A 7794-nucleotide genomic window follows, 5' to 3' on the forward strand; every position below is an offset into this window, starting at 1 on the left:
GGCTCCACACCTCCCCCATCCCCTTCCTCCCCCATCCCCTTCCTCCCTCATTCCTTTCCTACATGACGCTTCAGCCTCAGAACCAGTTGGCTGTACCCTGAAATCCCTGAAACTGTGAGTTAAATCAAACCATTCCTTCTCAAAATTGTGAATAGGGGGTATTGTTCCCAGTAATGGGAAATCTGACAAATTCAGAGTTTATTTTCAAGATTTTAATGACAATTATTGTTGCTAACTAAGGAAACAATTCTATGGTTGTAGACATTTTTTAAAAGTGTTAGTAAATTATTTTAATTACACAAAAATGAATAACCAGATTTTTAAACATCTGGTAAAAGAATGAGGTTGAATTCATCATTTAAACACCAATCTCTTTTTTCCCCTAAAAGACCCAAATAATGTAAGTACATTAGTAGTATACAGATTTTCTGCCTATACGTTCCTATTAAAATAAATGATCTATGTGAACAGGAATTCAACTGTGTTATTCGTGGCTATATCTCCAGCAGAGAGAACCTAAGGAACACATGTTTGGTATTCAATAAACATTTGTGAATTGAACAAATGAGTGACTTCTGGTCTTTAGGAACAATAAATAGGAAAAAATTAGCACCTAGTTAAATGACTTTTTACAAAACATTTTTGTTAATTATAAATACAGTATGCACTCTTTTTTTTATTTTAGGAAAGAGTCTACAGAGTATTCAGGGTCTCACTACTAGATCGGACTCCTGGTAGTGATCCACCTGTTTGCAGCCTCCCATGAGCTGGGATTATAGGCGTGCACCAACACGCCCAGTCTCTGTGTGCACTCTTAAAAATATAGAAAATTAAGAAAAGTAAAAACAGGCATGGGAGAATATGCCTGTAACCCCAGCACTCAGGAGGCTGAGATAGGAGGGGTATTTCGAACTCCAGGCTAGAATGTATTCCATGGTAAATTCAAGGCCAGCCTGAACCACAGAGCAAGACCCTGTTTCAGAGAGAGAGAGAGAGAGAGAGAGAGAGAGAGAGAGAGAGAGAGAGAGAGAAATCACCTCTGTTTTCTCAAATTTAAGCAATCATCCTCATTTTCTTACATTACTTTTCATTCTGTACACATGGCTATTTGAACATAATGTCAACCATGTACATAAGAAATTTTTTTTTCCTTTTAAACTTAATCTTCTGTTGTATGAATCTTCCATGTAATTTCGTGGTCTTTGTAAACTTCAATTTTAATGATTCTGTGTCAAATTGAATGGAATTGCATTATTTACAATCCTTAGAACAGTCCTTTTTTTTCCTCACAGCAGTGTCCCTAAAAATACCTTTGTACATTTAGCTATTTCTTTGGAGACAGCACTTGACAGTGGCATATTAACCTAAAGGGCCCAAGTTAGACTTTATTTTCTAAAATAAACAGCGTCAAATCTGCTTATGACAGATATGTGCTTCATATCTGTTGGAAAAATAAGACAAAGTCATAAAAATTCAGTTCCTTCAATTTGGTTCAACAAACTTTTATTGAGTTCCTGTGATTACAAGACTCACTGCTAGTCCTGAAAGTAATCCAAAAGATTTTCTCTTTAGTCACAGATAAATACAAACTAGAAACTCTGTTTTCATAATAGGATATATAGTAACAGAAAAAAAAATCAATGGAGGTGAAAGCTCATTTTCCTAGTCCAGTCGGGTGCTGCGTCTGCATTGTTTCTCTTCTTTGTCTGCCTCTTTGTGTGCATAGGCCAGTGATGTGACTTCAGCAGACTCAGAACCAGGCAGCAGGGTCACAGCCTTAGTTTTGCAACCCCTTATGCTCCTCATGATCTCCAGGGTTGTTGTGAAACTTTCCAAACAAAAGACATTGAAAACCACTAAAAGCAAATATAATAAAAGTACCCTTTAGACCAATAGTCCTAATTCTATGGATTTTCCAAAGATGACATTCCGAAAAGAAAGACCAAAACACACACTAATACCCTTAGAGATGATATTTGTAATAGAAAGTGATAGCAGGTACAGTGGATTTCTAGCTGGTGGCCAACTTATTACACCCAGCTGAATTAAACTAGTGTGGTGTTAGGTGCAGGAGGCCTATCTGAGGGATGTTGCCAGCAGCATAAACGCAGAACAGGAGAAGCTGCCAAAAAAAAAAAAAAAAAAATGCTGTTAGGGATGCTGTTTGGAGAAGCTGTTGGAACTGTTGGAAGCTACTAGCTCTCTTGGGCTGTTCCACTGGAGGACCTTGTTGTGCTGGCTTTCCCAATGAACTTTGGAGGAGATTTGGTCCTTGTCTTGAGTATCACTTCCTGGCTCCGCAGGGGAAGATGGTGCACTGCTCAGCCTCATGGAGAAGCTTGTCTCATTGGCTTTCCTGATGGGAACCCCAGCGGTCCTCATCACTAGAGGAGCTTGAGTCCTCACTATTGCTCAGAATGGCTGTGGTACTTTTGGGGGCACTCTGGTACTTACTTGAGCATTGCTTCCTAGCTCCAGTTCAGATCCCTGTGCATGCGGGCACAGATCCTTCATCCTGCTGGCATAGACTTCCTAACTTCCACCACTGACCTTTGGGCCTTTCCAGCACACATCCTTGAAGTGGGGCTGCTTGAGACTTGTTGTGGACTCTAAGCCTCCAGTTGGACTTGTGGGAGGCATTGTTATGAGCTCGAGATTTTCATCTGGAGTCAGGTAGGATATTAAGATCCAGGCCCTCAGCTGGATTCTTCAGTGTTTGGTATGTGGATAGGTTTCCTGCACTTGTTTATAATTCTTTGGGTGATTCATTATAAAATAATATTATAAAATATGTCCTGTATCATATTGTTTCTCTTGGGGGGAGAAAACCCAAACCATGACAGTAGTTAAGTTATAGTTTAATTACTAGACTGAAAGTAATAAATCAGCGATCATTGATAAGTATGAAATTTGTACAGAAACACAAATGCTTTGATTAAAGTGTTTGTAACAAAGTTCTAGCTATGTTGTACAATTACATACATATAAAACAGGGCTGACCAGACAGCTCAGCAGATTAAAGCAACTGCTTAGGCAGATATAGGGATTGGGGGTTCGATCCCTGGCATGCTGTGCCCCTGGGGCGTGCTGAGACATCAATTGAGACTGGGCGTGGTGGCGCATGCCTGTAATACCAGCACTTAGGAGGCTGAAAACAGAAAGATCACGACAGGTCTGATCTGTGTAGTGAGACCCTGTAGACTCTGTACTAAAATACATTTAAAAAAAATTCTGTAAAAAGCAGCCATACATTTAAAACAAATATAGTAGTAGATATGGCAGATGAAATGGTTGATTTATTAGGGGATAGAAATTTTGCATTTTTAATGATTCATTATATACGTTATTTTAAATACTCAAAACCATAAAGCTTTTAACAAGTACAATGAAATCCATTCCTAAGAAGATGTTTGTATCCAAATAATGTTTCAAAAAGTTGATGTAAACATCTTACACTGTGTTGGGTTGTTAGTTTGGTAGCCATTCTGGAAGCATCCATTTCCCTTTGGGATGCCCTATTCCTTATTTCTCACAAACTGAGTGATTTAGTTTAAAAAATTTTCCTTAATAAAGCTATTTGAGGGAAAGAATATACTTTTCTATCTCTTGCTATCACTTTGCAAAGTTCAGGAAATGAGTAGGTCTGAAGACTGAGGCATGCTTCTTTATGAAATACGTGCATCTAGGGACAGAAGTCACTTTTCAGAGTTGATGTAACTCAGGTTTTTCATGATGTTTGGGGCTGGCTTACAGCAGAAGTGCCATAAATTATTGATGAAATGCAGAGGAGAGAAGGTCTGTGCCTTCCAGATCAGTGCAGGAGACAGGGAGGCTAATGGGGTGAGGCTCAAAGCCCACTGGAGAGACAACTCTCTAACGTCCATTCCCACTGTAGTCTTTAAGAGAACACGAGCAAAGTAGCCTCAGTGCTTCCTATGGAGCTTTCTGCCAATTTTCACACCATTTCTTGAAAAGGTGGCAGGAGGTGGCTGTTGAAAAGCCCCTCTCTGCTGAGCTTGTGTGCTTCCGGCCAAGGTTCTTTATCGGATGCTCTCATGGAACAAGCTATTGGAACCAGAGTTTATCCTTGACCCTAAAACTCTTTAGAGCCATTACTGTGTTTTGCCATTTGAATATAGAATACACCATTAAAGCCAGAGACCCTTTTTCATTTTAACATTTTTAACAAGTCCTTTTTCCTGTTATTGTTGATTTGTGTTTGCTGGGAGCAGATGCCAATCTGTCTTTGGTGAGGTTGGTGACATACGTGGCACAGCAGCAGGAACCTTCTAAAGAGTACAAATGGCATCAATCTCAGCAGTCACTGGCCACACGCTGTACTGCCACCTTCACTGTGGTCCTTCAGTGTGGTGACTGGTGACAGAGGTGTCTTTTTGGTTGTTTCTCGGCTCTGTCCCAAGAGTGAAGAGACTAGTGTGGGTTTACCAGGACTAAGAAGTTTTTGTTGAAACAAAAACAGGGATAAATCTTAAGGATTTGTTAATAAATACACTAATTCTTCAATTAGCATTTTCTGAGGGTGGCACTGCATTAATACTGCATTAATACACGACATGGCCACTTACATTGAGCAACTGCAGCAGGATTGCTCAGGCTGAGCTGATGTGGGAAGGCAACATGGGTGGCCAAACCGCTCGCCCTTCTTTTGTCTGACTTCACTGCAAATTTAGCAAAAATATATCTGTCCCAGGAGTCATTGTGAAATTTCAATTCCATTTGCAAAACAATATGGAGTCCTCAGTAGAAATAAAAGTCATTAATTAGGACGTGAGCCATCTCTTCTGAGTAACTAACAGGTAATGTAGCCTCTTTAGTAAGCTGTAAGGAAACTGTAGAATGCTGGTATCTATAGAATTTAACTTTATTCCCTGCACTCAGTTGGCTTCTGAGGACCTTATTCAATGAAAAGTTTCTTTTAAGGAGAAGGAGGAGGGGAAAAAAAGGAAGAGGAAGTGGGGAGGAGGGGAAGAAAAGTGAAGAAGGAGGAAGAAGAGGAGGAGGCTCCAAAACACAAACACCTTGTTTTTCTTTAATTACGTTAAACTAACGATTTAAGAGATGCAAAATAATTTCAGCAAACTATGAGAACAAGTCTTCCACTGCCAAGTTTTAGGATGAAGAAAACTCTGAGTGGTTTTCAATTGTCTGCTGTAATAAATGATTAATTTCTTCATTACATTATATTACATTAAAAGGATTTAAAACGATATTACCTTCCTTTCACATTTGGTTATATGAGCCCCTTGCATGATGGTGTGTCAGGAGTAATACAAATGGACCAGTCAGTTTAAATAAACCCAATGGCAGGCTCCCATGTGATGGGAAGCTCAGATTAACCCTTCTGTCATGAGGAGAAGGGGCTGACTTTCTTCTGAAATGGCAGCTACTGATGGAATCAAAGGCCCATACTGTAGGAGTGCAGGCAGCCAGGGAGCTGGTTCTGCAGTTTTCAGGGGTGTGGGGCTTACAGAGCCACCCTGCCACCAGAGCAGGCTCTTTTAGTTTCCTGCAGCTATCATATCAAGATACCACAAACAGAGATTTATGAATGTCACCAGCCACTGCCTGGGCCACACTGAATGAAGAGGATTTACCTTGAGGCCCATATAAAATACACAGAATAGCTAATATGTATAAGTGACAAAACTTCCTTTATTTTAAAAACATTTTTTCTTTTAATATTTTTTAAAAAGATAGCAGTCAGCGGTGGCCTACAGGTTAGACATACCTGGATGTGTTGTCCTGTAACTCAAGAGGTCAGAAGTCCTGACTCAAGAAGTCAACAGAATCATGCTCCCTCTAAAGGTTGCCAGGAAAACTGTTTCCTTGGCTCGTGGTAACATGAGTCTAGTCTTCACATATAATCTTCTTTCTATAATGACCCCAATCATATTGGGTTGGGCCCAGTCCTACTTCAGCATGACCTCAGCTTACCTAATTATATTTGTAGCAATCCTGTCTTCATCTAAAGTCACATTCTGAGGTACTGGAGGGATTAGGACTTCAACATCAAAACTGGGAGTGGCACACAATTCAACTTGTACCATTCACCCAGCTGACTCTTGCATGTTTGTGCCGTCCATCCAGAAGCAGCAAGGAAATTGTCACATTCAATTGTCACAGCTGAAAAGCCACACTTTTCAGTTCTAATCGTGAGACTGATTCTGGTCCCTGTGCCAGTCCCTTAGAAAGGAAGAGTCAGTTTGTAGGGATGTGTAGGCATAGATGAGAACCCTCAAAGCTAGTGTGCACCCTCCTAACATTCTGCTCTGTTTTCATTTCTCCTGTATCATGTTATAGATGGTGATTGATACTGTATCCTGTCATTTTTCAATAAATGATCTGGGATTTATTCACATTGAATAAATAAAGCATCATGGAGGTATCATGGAATCTTAGTATTAGGTGTCAGGCATCATTTCTTGAAATTCCTTCCACCAATATCCCAGAGGTGTCAGGAACACCTAAGCTTTAAACTTAGTGTTCATGCTGGAGTTCTAGGCCCTGGCAATTGAGTGCGACAGATTTTGGGGGAGGGCATGAAAAGCAAAGTTGATTATGACAATACGGAAGGCACAGCTAGGAGGGCAACTCTTCCTTTCCTGGAAGATATGCCTAGGTTTTCATGCCTTGGGTTAGAATAGCATTCTAAGAGGTCAAGGGTATGAAGAAGAGGAGAAGGGAGATAGGTAGGGACACTCCTTCTTTATTTTATTTTTTGTGAAGAGGTTTTTATTTTTTTTTTTTCAGAACTGGGAATTGAACTCAGGCCTTTGCGCTTGCCAGGGAAGCACTTATTGCACTGAGCCATCTCTCCGGCCCCCTTGGGACACTCCTTCTTGAGTGGTCAGGAAATGTGATAGTTAATTATTAAGTCCATTGAGTAAGAAATGGCCAACTGATTTGATTAGCATAGTTCTGGGTGTGGCTCAAGAGATTTTCTGAAGATGAGAACTACCCTGAGTATGAATGGCACCAACTAATATGGGTGTAGCTTGAATAGAATCAAAGGCAAACAAAGAAGGTCTTGCTTCTGTTCCTTCAGAAGAGCTTCAGTCTTTGCCTTTGCCTTGAACGCAGTTTCCTGCCTTCCTGCGCAAACTCCTCAGCTTTTCATTGCAGATCTGTGAGCCTCCCAATACAGACTCCAACAGAACTCTCCAGTGAGCCCCAGGCCTTCCGCCTTAGACTGGATCTCCAGTGTGCAGACAGCTCATTTGCACTCTTCCACACCTGACTCTGCGGGTGGCCATTGTAAGCCTACCTTGCAAATCTGAATATATTTATATATCTTATATAAAATCCGTTTCACTAGTGAGCACTGACTGATACAAGAGCCTAGAATCTCCTGAAGTCTGACATAGGATGACTCTGACCTTAAATACAGATTCTGAAACCTTCTGCCCGGTGGACATAGCCCCACTGACAGTGTTGGAGTAGGGAAGCTCTAGAGATGCTGCCTAGGGTATCAGAGTACTTTTCTTTTAATAACTTTCCCACCTAAATTTAAAAATTATCGACCAAATACATGTTGATTTATAAAACTTCATGACAATTTGTAAGGATGTATTTTTAATTGCTGTAATAATCCTTTACCCACAGTTAGATATTGCCAATGTCCCTGTCTATTTCATTCTGTTTTTCTTCTATGTATCTATGTATAAACTGATAGCAGAAAAATGGATAAGAGAAAGCTAGTAATTTTTATATCTTGTTTTTTTCTCATGAAAGTCATACTTTGTCCTAGGAGGATTACAAATTCAAGTCCTGCTG

This window comes from Octodon degus, unplaced genomic scaffold, assembly GCF_000260255.1.
Source record: "Octodon degus isolate 3935 unplaced genomic scaffold, OctDeg1.0 scaffold00097, whole genome shotgun sequence".
Classification (NCBI taxonomy): Eukaryota; Metazoa; Chordata; class Mammalia; order Rodentia; family Octodontidae; genus Octodon; species Octodon degus.